Source organism: Lipotes vexillifer, unplaced genomic scaffold (assembly GCF_000442215.2).
Source record: "Lipotes vexillifer unplaced genomic scaffold, Lipotes_vexillifer_v1.1 scaffold1106, whole genome shotgun sequence".
In the NCBI taxonomy this organism is placed as follows: Eukaryota; Metazoa; Chordata; class Mammalia; order Artiodactyla; family Lipotidae; genus Lipotes; species Lipotes vexillifer.
In genome coordinates, this window is record NW_006776601.1 from 992465 (window position 1) to 1013417 (window position 20953).

The 20953-nt window shown below is 34.3% G+C and overlaps 1 protein-coding gene across 1 annotated transcript in view; it reads right to left on the reverse strand.

Moving 5' to 3' along the window:
* The window catches only part of STXBP5L (syntaxin binding protein 5L), a 401935-nt gene that overhangs the window by 246932 nt on the left and 134050 nt on the right, over nt 1-20953 (reverse strand). The window lies entirely within an intron of this gene.

Below are 20953 nucleotides of genomic sequence, written 5' to 3' on the forward strand. Positions count from 1 at the left end.
TGTGTATATATATATATATATATATATATATATATATATATATATAGGCAAAGAAGTAGGTGATTTCTTCACTACATATTATCAGGACCTGGAAAAGTTTCTGAAGAAAATAGGTATCTGCAAAAATATCTGTTAAATTAGTTAGTAAATACCAAATAATCAAAATCAAAGATACTATATATTCTCTAACAAACATGAAATAAAATTAGAACTCATTGACAAAAATATTTTGGAAACTAAAAAATATGCATTTAAGTAATTATGGCCAAACAAGAAATCATAATGAAAAGTATGAAACAGAACAGAACAAAAATGCCTCATATTGAACCTTGTGGGATACAGATGATCCTCATCAAGAGGGAAATATGTGGTTTTATAAATACAGGCATACCTTGAAGATATTGTGGGCTCAGTTCTAGACCACCTCAACAGAATGTAATATCAAAATAAAGTGAGTTATAAAAGTTTTTTTTGGTTTCTCAGTGCATGTAGACTTCTATACTGCAATCTATTAAGTGTACAATAGCACTATGTCTAAAAAAGCAATGCACTTAACTTAATTAAAAGTACTTTATAACTAAAAAATGCTAACCATCATCTGAGCCTTCAGTGACTCATATTTTTTCAAGAGTAATATCAAAGATCACTGGGTAGAGGTGGGATCAAGAAGGAAGAGAAGGAAGACCCTGAGCTCACCTCCTCCTGTGCACACACCAAAACTACAACATATATATAAAATAACTCTCTCTCAGAACAACCTGAAGACTGGCTGTACAGCTTTTTTACAATTAAGGATATTTTTTTTTAAAATCACACAGAGACAGGTACAAGGGTGAAAGAAGTGATCTAGTCAGGACCCACACCCCCAGCAGGTCACCCAAAAGACAAAGGGGATATTACAAACTCAGAGGCCCCAGCCAATGCTCACTTCAGCTCCAGCCCTCCCACCAAAGCCACTAAGCACACACAGTCTGCAAAGGGACACTCCTATACAATGACACACTTTCCACACCAGGTGAGGCAAATGTTTTGCCTAATTAATAAAGACAAACACTGAAAGTGAAACAAATTAAGAAGACAGAGGAATATGTTCCAAATGAAATAACAAGATAGAACTCCTAATGAAATGAAGATAAGTAATTTACATGATAAAGATTTCAAAGCAATGTCATAAAAATGCTCACAAAATTCAGAAGAATAGAGGATCACAGTGAGAACTTCAATAAAAAATTAGAAAATATTAAAAAAGAACCAATCAGAGCTGAAGAATACAATAACTGAAATGAAAAATATACCAGAGAGAATAAAAAGCAGATTAAGTGGTAAAGAAGAATTAATAAATGAGTTGGAAAACAGAATAGTGGAAATCACCCAATCAGAACAGTAAAAAGAAAAAGGTTTTAAAATGAGGATAGTTTAAGGGACCTCTGAGACAACACTGAGTGTCATAATATTCATATTATAGGATTTAGTCCCAGGAGGAGAAAAGAGAGGAAAAGGGGCAGAAAATATATTTGATGAAATAAGGGCTGACATATTCTCTACCCTGGGGAATGAAATAGATATCCAGGTCCAGGAATCAGAGACAGTCCTAAAAAGATGAACCCAAAGAGTCAACACCAAGACACATCATAAGAAAAACAGCCAGAGTTAAAGAGAGAGAATTCTAAAGGTAGCAAGAGAAAAACAAAGAATCAAACAAAAGGGAACCCCCATAAGGCTCTCATTGATTTTTCAGCAGAAACTGTAGGCCAGAAGACAGCAGCATGATATATTTAAAGTGCTTAAAGGGAAAAACCTAAACCAAGGATACTCTACACAACAAGGTTAGGCATTCAGAATTGAAGGCGATATAAAGGGTTCCCAAGATGAGCAAAAAGTAAAAGAGTTCATCGCCGCTAAGCAGGCCACACAAGAAATGTTAAAGGGTCTTCTTTAAGCAAAAAAGAAAAGGCCATAACAAGAAATGAGAAAATACATGAAGAAAATAAATCTCATTGGTAGAAGCAAATATAATAGTAAAGGCAGTGGATCAACTGCTTAAAAAGCTGGTATGGAGGTTAGATGACAAAAGTTGTAAAATCAATTCTAATTATAATGAGTAATTAAAGGATACACAAAAAGATGTAAAATATAATGTCAAAAACATAAAACATGGTGATGGGATTATAAAAACTGTAGAACTTTAAGAATGTGTTTGAATTTAAATGACTATCAGTTTAAAACAAATATCTATCTACCTACCTACCTATTTATTGCATAGTAACCAAAAACCAAAAACCTAGAATAGATACACAAATACAAAGAGAAAGAAACCCAAACATAACACCCAAAAAAAATCATCAAACCACAGGGAAGAGACTAAAAGAAGAAGAAAAGAATAGAGAAGAACTACAAAAACAACCAGAAAACATAAAACAAAATGGCAAAAATGACATGCCTATCAATAATCACTTTAAGTGTAAATGAACTGAATGCCCCAATCAAAAGACACAGGGTTGCTTAATGGATAAAAAAAACAAGACATCTATATGCTGCCTATAAGAGACTCACTTCTGAGCTAAAGACACACATAGACTGAAAGTGAAAGTATGGGAAAAGATATTCCATGGAAATGGAAATGAAAAGAAAGCAGGGGTAATATAACTCATATCAGACAAAATAGACTTTAAAACAAAGATTGTAACAAAAGGCAAAGAAGGGCATTACATAATGTTAAGGGGGGGGTCAATCCAAAAAGAGGAACTAATATTTATAACATATATGCACCTAACATAGGAGCAACTAAATATATAAACCAAATATTAACAGACATAAAAGGAGAAATTGACAGTAACACAGTATTAGTAGGGGATTTAATACCCCACATACATCAATGAATAAATCATCCAGACAGAAAATCAATAAGAAAAAGTTGGCCTTCAATGATACTTTGAGCAGTTGGACTTAATAGATATCTACAGAGTATTCCATCCAAAAACTATAGAATACACATCCTCTTCAAGTGCACATGGAACATTCTCCAGGATAGAACACATGGTAGGCCACAAAACTAATCTCAGTAATTTAAAGAGTAAAATCATATAAAGTATCTTTTCTGACCACAATGGTATGAAACTAGATATCAATTACAGAATGAGAGGTGGAAAAGACACAAACACATGAAGGCTAAACAATGGGCTGCTAAAAAAAAAATGGGTCAATGAAGAAATCAAAGAGAAAAAATTTTTTAAATGTCTTGAGATGAATGAAAATTGAAACACAACTTTTCAAAATCTATGGGATGCAGCAAATGCAGTTCTTAGGGGGAAGTTTGTAGCAATACAGGCCTATCTCAAGAAATTTTAAAAATCTCAAAAAACCTGACTTGAAACCTAAAGGAATTACAAAAAGAAAAAACCCAGAGTTAGTAGAAGGAAGGAAATAATAAAGATCAGGGGAGAAATAAATAAAATAGAGACCAAAAAATGGAGAAAAAGATCAATGAAACTAAGATGTTATTTTTTTAAGATAAAGAAAATTGATGCAACTTTAGCCAGACTCATCAAGAAAAAAGAGAGAAGGTCCAATTAAATACAATCAAAAATGAACATGAAGTTATACAAGATATCACAGGAATAAAATAATTGAAGAATACTACAAACATTTACATGACAGCAACTTGAACAATCTAGAAGAAATGGACAAACTCATAAATGTACAATATCCCAGGAAAAAATAGAAAGTATGAACAGACCAATTACCAGTAATGAAATTGAATCAGTAATTAAAAAAAAAACAAAACTCCCAACAAACAAAAGTCCAGTATCACATAGCTTCACACTGGAATTCTACCAAACACTGAAAGAAGATTTAGTATCTATCCTTTTCAAACTCTTTTAAAAAACTGAAGAGAAGGGAACACTTCCAAACTCATTCTTTGAATCCAGCATTACACTGATACCAAAGCCAGGCAAAGACACTACAACAAAAGGAAATTACATGTCAATAAATCTGAAAAATATAGATGCAAAGATCCTCAACAAAATATTAGCAAACAAAATTCAACAATATAAAAAAAGGATCATACACCATGATCAAATGGAATTTAACCCAAGGGTGCAAGTTTGCTTCAGTATCGGCAAATCAATCAGTGTGATACACCATATTAACTAAAGGAAGGATAAAATCACATGATCATTACAATCGGTGCAGAAAAAGCATTTGACAAAATTCAACAACTATTCATGATAAAAATCCTTATCAAAGTTGGTATAGAGGAAATATATCTCAATATAATAAAAGCCATTTGTGACAAAACCACAGCTAACATCATACTCAATGGTGACAAGCTAAAAGCTTTTCCTTTAAGTTCAGGAACAAGACAAGAATGTCCACTCTTATTCAACATAGTATTGGAAGTCCTAGCCCCAGGAATGAGACAAGAAAAAGAAATGAAAGTCATCTAAATTAGAAAGAAAGAAGTAAAACTGTCACTATTTGCAGATGACATGATACTTTACATAAAAATCCCTAAAGACTATTAGAACTAATAAATAAATTCAGTAAAGATGCAGGATACAAAATTAATATACATAAATCTTAATTTCTTTACATTAAAAATGAACTATCAGAAAGAGAAAGCAATCCCACTTAAAATTGCATCAAAAAATATAAAATACTTAGGAATAAAGTTAACCAAGGAGGTGAAAGACCTACACTCTGAAACCTATATGACACTGATGAAAGAAATTGAAGACAACATAAATACAGATATTCTATGTTCATGGATTGGAAGAATTAATAGTGTTAAAAAGTCTAGGGGCTTCCCTGGTGGCGCAGTGGTTGAGAGTCCACCTGCCAATGCAGGGGATGCGGGTTCGTGCCCCGGTCCAGGAGGATCCCACGTGCCATGGAGCGGCTGGGCCCGTGAGCCAAAAGTCTATCCACCCAAAGCAATCTACATATTCAATGAAATCCCTATCAAAATACTGATGGCATTTTTCACAGAACTAGAACAAATAATCCTAAAATTTCAATGAACCATAAAAGACCCTGAATAATCAAAGCCATCTTGAGAAAGGAGAACAAAGCTGGAGGTATCACACAAACTCCCTGACTTCCAAATATACTATAAAGCTAAAGTAATCAAAACAGTATAACCCTGCACAAAAACAGACACATAGGTCAATGGAACAGAATAGAGAGCCTAGAAATAAACTCACACACATATGGTCAATTAATCAACAACAAAGGAAGCAACAATATACAATGGGAAAAAGACAGTTTCTTCACATAAGTGGTTTTGGGAAAACTGGACAGCTACATGTAAAAGAATGAAACTAGACTATTTTCTCACAACATATAAAAAAATAAACTCTAAATGGACAAAAGAGGACTTCCCTGGTGGTCCAGTGGTAAAGAATCTGCCTTCCAACGCAGGGGACGGGGGTCTGATCTCTGGTCGGGGAACTAAGATCCCACATGCTGCGGGGCAACTAAGCCCGCACGCCACAACTACTGAGCTCATGCACCTCAAGGAGAGAGCCTGCACGCTGCAAACTACATGCTCTGGAACCCGTGCACCACATGCTCTGGAACCCGTGCACCACAACTACAGAGCCCACTCACCCTGGAGCCTGCATGCCACAACTAGAGAAAGAAAACCCTCATGCCACTACTAGAGAGAAGCCCATGTGCTGCAACGAAGAGCCCGTGCACCACAATGAGCACTGCAACGAAAGATCCCACATGCCACAATGAAGATCCCATGTGCCACAACAAAGACCTGATGCAGCCCAATAAATAAATATTTTTTTAAAAAGCCATAGCAATGGGCATACCATTAAAAAATAAATAAATAAATGTACAAAAGACTTAAATGTAAGACCTGAAACAACAAAACTCCTAGAAGAAAACATAGGCAGTATGTTCTTTGAAATCAGTCTTAGCAATATTTTTTTGGATCTGTCTCCTCAGGCAAGGACAACAAAAGCAAAAATAAGCAAACGGGACCACATCAAACTAAAAATCTTTTGCACAGTGAAGGAAAGCATCAACAAAATTAAAAGACAAGTATGGAATAGGAGAAAATATTTGCAAATGATGTGAGTGACATTCAAAATATATAAAGAACTCATACAGTTCAATATCAAAAAAACAAACTATCTGATTAAAAAATGGCATTTTTCCAAAGAAGCTATACAGATGTCCAACAGGCACATGAAAAGATGCTCAACATCATTAATCAACAGGAAAATGCAAATCACAACCACAATGAGATATCACCTCACACCTGTCAAAATGGCTATCATCAAAAAGACAACAAATAATTAACAAGTGTTGGCAAGGATGTGGAGAAAAGGGAACACTTATGCATTGTTGGGGAGAACATAAACTGGTGCAGCCGCTATGGAAAGCAGTATGGAGGTTCCTCAAAAAAATTAAAAATTGAACTACCATATGATCCAGCAATTCCACTCCTGGGTATTTATTTAAAGAAAAGGAAAACACTAATTCAAAAACATATATGAAAAAAAAAACATATATGCACCCCAATGTTCACTGTAGCATTATATACAATAGCCAAGATATGAAGCAACTTAAATGTCCATAAACAGATGAATGGATAAAGATGTGGTGCACATACACACACACACACACTGCAATATTTCTCAGCCATATAAAGGAATGAAATAATGCCATTTGTGACAGCATGAATGGACCTGGAGGGTAGTATGCTAAGTGAAATAAGTCAGACTAAGAAAGACAAATAGTATATGTTTTTACTTATATATGTGGAATCTAAAAAACAAAACAAACAAATACAACAAAACAGAAACAGGCTCACAACAGAGAACAAACTAGTGGTTGCCAGAGGGAAGGGTTGCAAAATAGGTGAAGGGGATTAAGAGGCACAAACTACCAGTTTTAAAATAAGTCACAGGCATGTGATGTACAGCACAGGGAACATAGTCAAAAATATCATAGTAACTTTGTATGGTGCATAATCTATAAAAGTATCAAATCACTATGTTGTACAGCTGAAATTAATAACTATATTTCAATTAAAAATAATCACTGATGACAGACCACCTTAAGAAATATAATAACGAAAAAGTTTGAAATACTGTGAGAATTACCAAAATGTGACACAGAGACATAAAGTGAGCAAATGCTGTTGGGAAAATGGTGCCAATAGACTTGCTTGACTCATGGTTGCCACAAATCTTCAATTTGAAAAAAAATGCAATATCTGTGAAGTGCAATTAAGTGAAGCACAATAAATCGAGGCGTGCCTGTACATATTAAAAGGAGAAAAGTATAAAATTTTAATAAATATAAGCATTTAACAGTAGAATGTCAAGAAAAAGAGAATAAAGCCCAACAAATAGAAGAAAAAATGAGTCATCTTACCCAGGAGCAAAAGATACCTTTCACTTGCTCAAGTTTTCAGGAATTTTGAGTTTTCCACATATAGATTTTCTTGTTAATTTTATAGCAAATTATTTTTAAAACTTTTGTTGCTATTTTGTACAGGATCTTCTCTTTATTATGTTTTCTAAGAGGGTATTGTTTATATAGTTGGATTTTAGTATGCTACCTTCTAAATTATTCTTTGTATTAATTTTAATGTTGATTTTCTTAGGCATTCCAGGTTATATTATCATATAATCTAAAAGAGAGACTATTTTACTTCTTCCTTTCCAATTTTTATACCTCTAATTGCTTGTACTTGTCTAACGGCATTACTAAAACATCCTATAGTGTTAAAAATAGTGGAGAGGATGAGCATCCTTGCTTTCTTCCTAACTTTAGTGGCAATGTCTCTTGGTGTTTCCCTATTAAATAAAATCCCAGATTTTATATATATATATAATATTATTATTATATATATTATACATACATATATATAAAATATATCATTAAAGAAGTATGAATTCAATATTTTATAAATTTATTTTATCAGGAATAGGTGTTTAATTTTTTAATATTTTTATTGAAATATATAGAAAAGTACACAAATTACAGCTGTGTCTTTCTTTAGTAATGACATTTAATTTTTTTCTTCCAATTTTGAGACATAATTGACATACAGCACTGTATAAGTTTCAGGTGTACCGCATAATGGCTTGACTTAGATACATCATGAAATGTTCATCAAATAAGTTTAGTGAACATCCATCATCTCATACAGATACAAAATAAAATAGAAAAATTTATTTCTTTTGATGAGACCTCTTAGGTTTTGCTTTTTTAACAACTTTCATATATAACATACAACAGTGTTAATTATATTTATTATGTTGTACATTACATCCCTAGTACTTATTTATCTTATAACTGGATGGTTCTACCTTTTGACAGCCTTCATCCAATTCCCCCTCCTTCCACTCCCTGTCTCTGGTAACCATAAATTTGATCATTTTTTCTACGAGTTTTTTGTTATTTTGAAGTATAATTGACCTACCACATTTTGTTAGTTCCTATTACACAACATAGTGATTTGGTATTTCTATACATTTCAAAATGATCACCACAATGAGTCATAGTTATTGACTGTATTCCTCACATGACTCATTTATTTTGCAACTGGAGGTTTGTTAATCTTAATTTCCCCCACCTATTTCTTTCCTCATGCCAAACTCTCCTCTCTTGCAACCACTTGTTTGTTCTCTGTATTTGTAACTCTGTTTCTGTTTTGTTATATTTGTTCATTTGTTTTGTATTTTAGATTCCACATATAAGTGATTCACAACAGTATTTGTCTTTCTCTGTCTGACTTATTTTACTTAGCATGATACACTCTAGGTCTACCCATGTTGTTGAAAATGACAAGATTTCATTCTTTCCATGACTGAGAAATATTCCTCTGTGTGTATGTGTGTGTGCGTGTGTGTGTGTGTGTGTGTGTGTATACCACATCTTAATCCTTTCATCTATTAATGGGCACTTAGGTTGCTTCCAAACCTTGCCTATTGTAAATAATGCTGCAATAAACATAGAGATGCACATATCCTTTCTAATTAGTGTCTATGCTTTCTTTGGATAAATATTCAGGAGTGGAATTACAAGATCAATTTATTTTTAATTTTTTGAGGTGCCTTCATAGTGGAAAACCACTATGCCTTCCATAGTGGCTGCATCAATGTACATTCCCACCGAATGGAAAGAAATTTTTGTTTCTAGATTTTTTTATTATTGTGTTTCATTCTCAATACGAAATGCACAATCAAGTATACTGTGTGGGGATCTATGCACTGTAAGAATTTTTCTTCATCAGGTCACTCCATGTCACCCCCTAAGTGGAGACATAATTGAGCAGTACTCCTTGCCCAGATAGTACCAACCAATCATCTGACCCTGTCTATGAACCAGGCCTGAATTCTGTCCTACTCCATTAGTTGGTTTTAGATATTCCCCTCCTACTCCGTAAGACCACATATGTGGGTTGAGAGAAAGGCATTGTTGCAACATAGGAATTCTTGGTTCCCCATTTATCCAATTCACTTAGGCCTTTTGGACAGTTCAAGGCTGATTTCCCAAATATACCTCTTCCATTGTAAAATGGACTGTCACATCCCTCACCCAATCCTAGGAATCAATGAATATGATGACATCCAACTCATGCTGGACAGGTCAAGTCACAGTCACTTGATGTCCCATCGTTAGGTGTTCAGTCTCCACAAGGGCCTATTAGTATACCAGAAGTTACTTTGAAAATGGAGAGCAGCTGTTGCTCCTCTCTTATGGGGCTTTCCAATAGAGTGTTCTTAACTACCAAATACATTAAGCTCTAGCAGATCATAGATACCAAATGGTAGGGTAGGCTGCACTTGGACTTAGGGAAGAGACCTTTTTTTCTCTAGGCTCTACTCAAAAGTGGCAGAATTTTGGATAGCCTAAAAAACTGATTTGGAACAGTAATTTCTAGGGCTTTATATACTATTATCTAAATCCAAAAGTGCCCACCAAGTGACATGACACTTTCTTAATAAGGAGAAATACAAAAGCTTACATTTTACCTTAGAGGAGATGCCCCTCCATCCCCAGACCATTAGACCTTCAAAATCATCACATATAGGGCCAGGTCCTAGATATTTATGGGATAAAGCCTTAGGACACATGAGTCTCTGACATATGAATCTTATGAGCTATATAGCTACTTGCCACTTCTGCTCACCAGATGAGAGTTGGAAGACCTCAGAAAGCGTCCTTACTTGGAAATAGGGTCTTTGAAGACGTAATTAGTTAAGAATTTTGCAACAAAATCATCCTTAATTTAGGGTGGGCCCTAAAATCAAATGACTGGTGTCCTTATAAAAGAAGAAGAGAGGATACAGAGACACAGAGGAGAAGGCCATGTAAAGACAGAGAAAGAGATTGGAGTTACCCTGCCAAAAATCAAGGAACATTAGGAGGCACCAGAAGCTGGAAAAGGCAAAGAAGGATTCTCTTCCAGAGCCTTCAGAGAGAGAATGGCCCAACCAAGACTTCTGGCGCGCAAACTGTGAATTAGTAAATTTCTGTTGTTTTAAGCTACCCAGTTTATACAACATTGTTATGGCAGCCCTAGAAAGCTATACCAGGTGTCAGGGTCATACTCTTTCCTATCAGGGCTTTGACTTTAACAAATAAGACCTTTCAAACTATGTGTTTAGTCTTCTTATAAAAAGATCCTGGGCCTATTTTTAGCACAGTCTGCCCTAGAGCTGCAGAAGTTAAAGAGTTCCTTTAAAGTTGCTTTAGAGGGCCTCTGGAATGCCTTAAATCAGTAATGAACTGTTCTAAGTTGATCATTTTATTTTCACACAGTCTCTGTGTTTTGGTAGGTGAAATAATGCTCCCTCCAAAACTGTCTATGCCTTAATCCTCAGAACCCATAAATATATTACCTGATATGACAAAAAAAGACTTTTTAGATGTAATTAAGGTTTGTTGAGATGGAGAGAGTATCCTGGATTATCCAAGTGGGCCCAATCTGAACATACAAGTCCTTAAGAGTGATGAACCTTTCCCAGCTGTGGTTAGAAAGAGGTTTGATGATGGAAGGAAGTCAAAGAGATGCTAAATTATTGTCTTTATAGATGGAGGAAGGTGGCTACAAGCTTAGAAATGTGTAAAGCCTATAAAATCTGAAAAAGGCAAGAAAAGTTCTCCTCTAGAGCTATCAGAAAGTAATGCAACCCTGTAGTATTTTGATTTTATCCCAGTGAGACCTGTGTTGGACTTCTGGCCTACAGAACTGTAAGACAATACATTTGTGTTGTTTCAAACTACCAAATTTGTCATAATTTAAATTGGAATAGAAAATAATACAAGTGGCATCAAAGCAAGCTATTTTATTCCATCATCATTATGATTATCATTGCCCTTTATGAATTAAGCACCACAATATTCGATCTCCTATTGGCTTGCCTTTCCATTAGCCCCTCATCCTAATTAATCAAAGGAGAATGTTTGAGTAATTTTGATGTCACCACATAGGGTTTAATACTTCACTTGACAACTTCACTGGGTCCTTTGATTTTAGATAGGAGGTAACCCAACTCTAAAATCCCATCCTGAAGGTCTACAGTCTAGAACAGTCTTATGCAGGGATAGAGAGCAAATATGTTAGGCTTTGCAGGCATATAGTTCTGTCACAACTGTTCAGCTTTGCTTTCGTAGTAAGAAAACAACCACAGAAAAACATGTTAATTCATGAACATGGCTGTGTTCCAAGAAATCATTTTTCAAAAACAGGCAGTACACTAGATTTGTCCCATGGGCTACAGTTTCCTATCCCTGATCTAGAACAATTCTGATACTATTATCTTAAGTGGGGTTCTGTAGAAAATAGACTGAGGCAAGGCCTAAGTGCTAATGTTTCACTAAGAAGTATAATCTCAGGGCTGCAATAATAAAGGAAAAGTGAAGTAAAGCAAAGAAGTAAAAGATGATTCATTATCATACTAACCACTATTTCTTGGGGAGAAGCAGAAGAGACATAGCCAATAACCTAGCAGGTGTATTTACTTGGCTTGCAGGATGTCTCTAACAGCTTACAGGGAAAAACAATGATTCAGAATAGCCCAACCATAGGAAGGAAGGGAGGGAGAATTTATTTCTTGTGTCTTGTCTAATAATATTGGTCAAGGTTTTCTCCATGGGAAATTAACACCCCTTCACTCCAGGGCTGTGTCATTTGACTCCTTTGGCATCAGTTAGGGAAGCCAGATCTCATGCCTTACAGTATGGCACATTATCTAAATCCAGAATTAAAGAGAGAAGCCAAAGACTCTGGGTATAGCCAGTCATTTTCAAAAAGTAGTACTGCATGAAGCTGATTAACCCTGCCAAAACTGAGATGAAGCAAGCAGCCAAGGGTTTGAGAGATAAGCAAAGCTGAGAGAAACCAAGGAGATGTACACAGTAACATGCCCAATACAGGCACCTCTCAGTCCAAGAGCACCCTCTTGTATTTGATAGGCTAATATGCAGTTTCTTTAGTAAATGGTGTCTCAGGGACAGGGGCTTCTATTTTCTGATTTTATGATACTATTTTGTTTCAGCAGATTTGTTCCTTCTTTCACTGCACCAACAAGCCTCCATGAAAGTTTTCCCCTTCCAGGTTGAATTTATCCCAGAAACGCAAAAATGTTTACATTAGAAAATCTATTTACATATTTCAACAAATAATTAAGGAACAGTCATTTTGTAGTGTAAGTACCTGACAGTTAGCTTTTTAAATTGCAATGTAAGTGCCTGACACTAAGCTTTTGATTACTGAGGCATCTATTGCAAAGACCTCCATCTGAAATAAACCCATTGCCAGCTACACTACTAGATAAAGAGCCAGGATGAGCCACCCAGGAAGTTTCCTTTTTTTTTTTCTTAAGAAAGCTCTGGTTGACTTAGATAAACTGGCCATTTGACTGACTGCTTGCATTTCCCTTCTTGCACTTTAATTCCTCCTCTTGTTTTAAATTCACCAATAAAGTGAACCTGCGAAACCATAGGTATCCCACCCCGATCTCAATAAAACTCCAGGTCCATGTTCTCTCTCCCTCTCCCTCTCCCTCTCCCTCTCCCTCTCCCTCTCCCTCGCCCTCGCCCTCGCCCTCGCCCTCTCCCTCTCCCTCTCTCTCTCTCTCCCTCCCCCTCTCACTTCTCTCTCTCCCCACCACTCTCTCCCTCTCTCCCCCGCCCCTCTCTCTCTCTCTGTCTCCCCCTCCCTATCTCCCTCTCTCCCTGACCACGACATCCCTGTGTGGCCCCAGGCATGCCATGTACTCTCCAGGAGCTATGAGTAATAAACCATGTTTTTCAAAGTTCTCAGATAGTTGTTGCTGAGGTGCGTCTTGCAATCATAGTAAGAATCACAAGGGCTGTTCCAGCCACAACACTGGCTTCAAAAGGGTTAACATTTGTGAAGACTCACCCAATTGAGTGTCACCAGGCATTTCTACTATCACTGTCAATACCATCTTTATCAATAGGCTGAGACTGGTACAAAACACATCTTGATACTATAGAAAAGCATTAAATAAAATTCCACACCATTCATAATGTAAAGCCCTTGGAATACTGGAAAGAGGTGGAAACTTTCTAACTTCATCAATCAAAGGCCTGCAGCAAACATCTTAAAGTTGAAACCTTGGAGGCATTTGCTTTGCAGTTAGAAACAAAAGAAAGTTCCCATTAAAACAATTTATATTCAGCACTACACTGGGTTCCTATCCAACAAAACAAATATATATATAATATATATATTTTAAAGCAAGTCAAGGAAAATTTAAACACAAAAATTTTTCCTGCCCTTTGGCCTCCTCTCTCCCCTCTACTGTGCTTTGTGCACCTGCATTACGCATTGACCAACCCTCCCCACCCCCGCATCAGCAGAAATACCTGCTCAGCGATAAAGAGCAACATTCTCCTAGCACCAACTAAAAAACTCCTTAAAAGATAACATTACTTCTTAATCTTGTAAGGGGTCACAATGACCCATCACTTTGTACTTGCAGATCTGGATTGTGTAAACTATACATCATTAAGTGTATAGCCCTCTGTCTCAAAAACCTGTATAACTGTGCTTTGACCTCTAATGGGTAGAACAGTTCTCAGAGTTTTCTGAGAAGCTGTTCCCAGGTTATAATCTTCAATTTGGCTCGAATAATATTTTCCATCTCTTTCAAAAATTGACTATTGGTTAATTTTCCATCAACATATATATGAAACAAAATTTGTCTACAATTGCTATGCTTTTATATACAAAATATTTCAGATAATCTAAAGACAGCTACTAAAAACAAAACATTCCGTGATGTAGTCAAATATAAAATAACAAAAATGAACAATATATTATACACTAACAATTAATTATGAAACTGATTTTAAGAAAACTAATTCATAGGAGCAATAAAATCTATAAGATACTTAAATTTAAGGTAACAAAAAATATGTATGACTTTCGTGAACAAGTTATGAAGCCATATAAAAAACATAAAAGAAAGCCAAAGTAAATATATCATGTTTATAAGATGGAAAGACGGAACACTCATGTCTTAACTATGTATATCTTCTCTAAATTCATCAATATGTTCAAGTTTCAAACAAAATCCCAACAAGGATTTACATAGAGCTTGATAAACTAATCCTAAAATTCATATAGTAGAATAAATGGTCATAAAAAGCCAAGATGAGAGAGGGAGAAGGGGAGACCTACCAAATATCAAGATATTTTGTAAAGTTATTATAATTAATAAAGTGTGCTATTAGTAGAATAATAGATAAATATATCAGTGCAACAGAGAAAAAAATCCAGAAAAAGACCCACCCAAATATGGGAACTTGATATATAAGTGAGATGGAATTAGTGGAAATTATAAATCAGTGGAAACTGAACTGACTATTCAATAAATGAATTATTCATATGTAAAAATGAAAAGTATACCCTTATTTCAAACCAACATAAAATAAATTACACATAGATTAAAATTGAATTATGAAATAGAAAGCCTTAAAACTGACAGAAAAAACAGAATTATATTTTCCCTCAGGAAGGGAAAGATCTACTGGGTAACAAACAAAATGCAGGAGTCAAATAAAAAGACTGAAAAGGCTGAGTACATTCAAATCAACAATTTGTATGTGACAAAAGCTACGGATGGAAAAACTAATCAACAGGAAGTCAAGTGATTTATTTAAGGTTATATGCTAATAAGCAGTGGAGCCACAATTCAAACACAGTCTTCTGCCTGTAATACTAATTTATTTTGCATTCCTTTTAATTTTTAATTACATAATTAACACACATTATATTCTTTCATAAAAATTTGAACAACACAAGTAAAATAAGAATAACTTTGACCATTTTCCGCAATTCTAATCACTAGTATCCTCCCCAGATTTATGCATTTCCTTTTAGGCTTTTTTCCTTGAGTATTTGAATATATAAGTAAAAACACAAATTCATTATTCAAGTGGTTTTATACTACACTTAGTGTTCTGCATCTTTTCTTTTAAAAATGTGGCTTGAAGAACTTTCCTTATCATCACTGCCTTCTACAGTATGTATACATTATCATTCATTTATTCAATTTTCTATTAATAGATCTTTAGGCTGTTTTCAGTATTTTGACCTTTGGTCATATAAACAGGATAGATATCTGAAATGGATTTTCTATCTATCAACATGTTTTAAATGTTGATAACAAATTGCCCACACTGGTATGTATACCCATGATTGCTGTATCTAGATGCCCATTTTTCAATGCCTTTTCCATTACCTGATATTATTAATATTTTCAATTTTTAATATTTTGCCAGTCTAATGGGGGGCAAGGGGCATACTGCATTTCCCTAGTGATTACTAATGAGGCTGGTTCCTCCTCACTGCCAAACCCTTATTTTCAGAGGTAAGAGGCAACCACACCTTCAACTCTTAAAATCATCTTTTCTAGTAGACTTAGTTTCATATTTCTAATTATATTTATAATGCCATTTCTTGATTTATTAATTAGACATTATCTATTGATTTCCTATTATGAAAGATGAGGATTTAGCAAAAGATCTTTATGTATTTTGCATAGTCATTATTTGCCTGCTATATATCTAGAAAACACTGTCTCCCACTTTGTTGCCTGTCTCTTATCTTATGGCATATTCCTTAAAGCTTTCCTAAGGAGGTCCCTACTCCACAGTAACAACCTGTTTCTTATTGTTTCTTCTAAAACTCTCTGAGTTGCTATTTGAATATCTGTGTATTTTCTCCATCTGGAATTTACTTCTGTGAATGGTATAAGATAGAGGTCTTATATTTTTTCCAAAATGGATACTAATTGGCCAAAGCCATTTATTCAATAGTTTCTCATACCCTGAAACATCTTCTCAAAATATACAAAATTCTCCCAACACCTGAACCATTTCTGAAATATCTGTTTAGATCTATTGGTCTTCTTATATTCCCCTGTACCAATATCACAATGTTATTCATTCTGAAAAAATGTTTTGCCTAGTCTTAAACATTTCATTTTTCTTATGAATTTTAAAATCAGCTTGTAAATTCTTTAAAAATGTAAGTAATTTCTCTATACCCACTTTGATGAGAGTTTTTTTCATGAAAGGATGTTGAATTTTGCCAAATTCTTTTTTCTGCATCTATTGAGATGATCATGTGATTTTTATTTTTCCTTTTGTTAATGTTGTGTATCACATCAATTGATTTGCAAATGTTGAACCATCCTTGCATTCCTGGAATAAATCCCATTTGATCATAGTGTATGATCTTTTTTGCACACTGCTGGATTCCGTTTCCTAATATTTTGTTGAGGATTTTTACATGTATATCCATCAGAGATATTGGCCTGTAATTTTCTTTTTTTGTAATGTCTTTTTATGGTTTTTGGTAACAGGGTAGTGCTAGACTAGTAGAATGATTTTTGGAGTGTTCTGTCCTCTTCAATTTTTTTGCAATAGTTTGGGAATGATAGGTATAAGTTCTTCTTTATATGTTTGTCAGAATTTTCCTATGAAGCTGTCCAATCCTAGACATTTTTTCTGCGAGGTTTCTATTTTTTAATTACAAATGCAACTTCACTCCTAGTGATTGGTCTGTTCAAATTATGTTTCTTCTTGATCCGGTCCTGGTAGGTTGTATGTTTCTAGAAATTTGTCTATTTCATCTAGGTTGTCCAATTTGTTGGCATATAACTGTAGTATTATTATCTTATTATTATGTATGTAGTATTCTCTCATGATTTTTTTGTGTCTCTGCAGTATTGGTTGTTATTTCTCCTCTCTAATTTCTTATTTTGTTTATTTGGGTCATCTCTCTTTTCTTCTTGGTGATCCTGGCTAAAGGATTATCAATTTTGTTTATCTTTACCAAAAAACAGCTCTTGGTTTCACTGATCTTTTCTATTATTTTTTAATCCCTATTTTATGTATTTCCTCTCTGACCTTTATTATTTCTTTCCTTCTACTAACTTTGGACTTTGTTTCTTTCTCTTTTTATAATTCCTTTAGGTGATAGGTTAGATTGTTTGAGATTTTTCTTGTTTCTTTATAAAAGCCTGTATCACTAAAAACTTCCCTCTTAGAACTGCTTTTGTTGTATTCCACTGATTTTGGAGTGTGGTGTTACCATTTTCATTTGTCTCAAGGTATTTTCTGATTTACTCATTGACCTATTGGTATTTTGGTAGCACGTTGTTAAGTCTCCATGTTTGTTCTTTTCCCATTTTTCTCTTTGTAATTGATTTCTACTTTCATACTGTCGTGGTTTGAAAAAATGTTCAGTATAACTTCCATCCTCTTAAATTTGTTGAGACTTGTTTTCTGGCTTAGCTTTTGATCTATCCTCAACATAATAAAGGCTCTTTATAACAAACCCACAGCTAACATCATACTCAACAGTGAGAAGCTGAAAGCCTTTCCTTTAAATTAAGGAATAAGACAAGGATACCCACTCTTGCCATTTCTATTTAACACAGTATTAGAATTCCTAGCCACAGGAATCAGACAAGAAAAAGAATTAAAATGAATTCAAATTGAAATGGAAGAAATAGTAACTGTCACCATTTGCAGATGACATGATACTTTATATAGAAAATCCTAGAGTCTCCACCCCAAAACTGTTAGAATAAACAAATTTAACAAAATTGCAGGATACAAGATTAATATATAGAAATCTATTGCTTTTCTATACACTAACAATGAACTGTCAGAAAGAGAAAGTAAAAACACAATCCTATTTAAAATCTCATCAAAAAGAATACCTAGAAATAAACAATCAAGGAGATAAAATATCTACACTCTGAAAAATTTAAAACATTGATAAAGGAAACTGAGAACGATACAAAGAAACTGATATCCTGTGCTCTTGAATTGGAAAAATTAATTATGTTAAAATGTCTATACACCCAAAGCAATATACAGATTTAATGCAATCCCTATCAAAATACCCAAGACATTTTTCACAGAACTAGAACAAATATCCTAAAATTCATATAGAATCACAAAAGATGCTAAATTGCCAAAGCAATCTTGAGAAAAAAGAACAAAGCTGGAGGTTATCATGCTCTAAGACTTCAGACTGTACTACAATGTTACAGTAATGAAAAAGTATGGTACTGTCACAAAACAAGACACATACATCAATGAAAAAGAACAGAGATTCCAGAAGTAAACCCTTGTACCTATGGTCAATTAATCTATGGCAAAGAAGGTAAAAATATAAAATGGAGAAAAGACAGTCTCTTCAACAAGTGGTTCTGGGAAAACTGGAGAGCTACATGTAGAACAGTGAGATTAGAACATTTCCTCACAGCATATACAAAAATAAACTCAAAATGGATTAAAGACCTAAATATAAGTCCTGAAACCATAAAACTCCTGGAAGAAAACATAGGCAGAACACTCTTGACATAAATTGTAGCAATATTTTTTGGATCTGCCTCCTAAGGCAAAAGAAACAAAGCAAAAATAAACAAATGGGGCCTAATTAAATTTAAAAGCTTTTGAACAGCTAAGGAAACCACTGACAAAATGAAAAGACAACCTATAATATGGGAGAAAATATTTGTAAATGATATGGCTGACAAGAGGCTGATATTCAAAATATATAAACAGCTCATACAACTCAATATTTAAAAACAAACAATGTGATTAAAAAATGGGTAGAAGACATGAATAGACATTTTTCCAAAGAAGACTTAGAGATGGCCAACAGGCACATGACATTGCTAATTATGCTCGACATTGCTAATTATCAGAGAAATGCAAATCAAAACCACAGTGAGATATCACCTCACACCTGTGAGAATGGCTGTCATCAAAAAGTCCATAAAAAGGGCTTCCCTGGTGGCACAGTGGTTAAGAATCTGCCTGCCAATGCAGGGGATGCGGGTTCGAGCCCTGGCCAGGAAGATCCTACATGCAGCAGAGCAACTAAACCCGTGTGCCACAACTACTGAGCCTGGGCTCTAGAGCCAATGAGCCACAACTACTGAGCCCACAAGCCACAACTACTGAGCCCATGAGCCACAGCTACTGAAGTCCATCACCTAGAGCCTGTGCCCTGCAACAAGAGAAGTCACCACAATGAGAAGCCCATGCAACGCAATCAAGAGTAGCCGCGACTCTAGTTCACCGCGACTAGAGAAAGCCCGCACGCAGCAATGAAGACCCAAAGCAGCCAAAAATAAATAAATAATTAAATAAAATTTTTTAAAAGCTATTAAAAAAAAAGTCCATAAATAACAAATGTTGGAGAGGATATGGAAAAAATGGAACTCTTGTACATTGTTGGTGGGAATGTAAATTGGTGTAGCCACTATGGAAAACAGTAAGGAGGTTTCTCAAAAAACCAAAAATAGAACAACCATGTGATCCAGCAATTCCACTCCTGGGTATATATCTTAAGAAAATGAAAACACTAACTCAAAAAAATACATGTGCCCCAATCTTCATAGCAGCATTATTTACAATAGCTAAGATATGGAAGCAACCCAAGTGCCCATGAACAGATGAACAGATAAAAATGATGTGGTATATATACATATATGCACAATGAAATATTATTCAGCCATAGAAAGGAATGAAATCCTGCCATTTTCAGCATCATGGATGGACCTAGAGAATATTATACTTAGTGAAATTATTCAGACAAACACAAAAATATATATCACTTATATTTGGAATCTAAAAAATAATACAAATGAGTGTGTATAGCAAAACAGAAACAGATTCACAGATATAGAGAATAAACTAGTGATTACCAGATGGGAGCGGGAAGGGCAGAGGGGCAAGTTAGGGGTATGGGATTAAGAGATACAAACTGCTATGTATAAAATAGATAAGCAACAGGGATATATTGTATAGCACAGAGCCATTATCTTTCAATAACTTTGAATGGAGTATAATCTATAAACATACTTAATCACTATGTTGTACACCTGAAAGTAATATAATAATGTAAATCAACTATACTTCAATTAAAAAAGTAAATTCTAATGACATCTGATTGGAATTACACTGTATTTATAAATCAGTTTGAAGAAATTCAATGTTCTTTCTCTCACCATCAGGGGACTTGTCTTTCAGGTTCAATATTTTTTAAGCTAATTCAGTTTCTATCATTTAAAAATAAAGAACCAAACCTATACTAAATAATTTATTTAGGTGTTTTATATAGTACTTAGCAAAAATTATATACTTGAAGAGATAATATTTATAATGAAAGTGACACTAGAGATTTTCACATTATCAACTTTGTTTCTCATAATTAAAGGAAAATTATGAATAATCAAAATTAATAAGGATTATTTCTGTAATCTTAGAACATTTTCTATATTATCTATTTATAAAATTAAGATTAGCTAATTTATGATTATTTAATATTGGTCATTTATCATTACCATTACTGAATATCAGGGGCCAATGATTAATGATATTGACTATATATATATATATTTTTTTTTTTTTTTTTTTT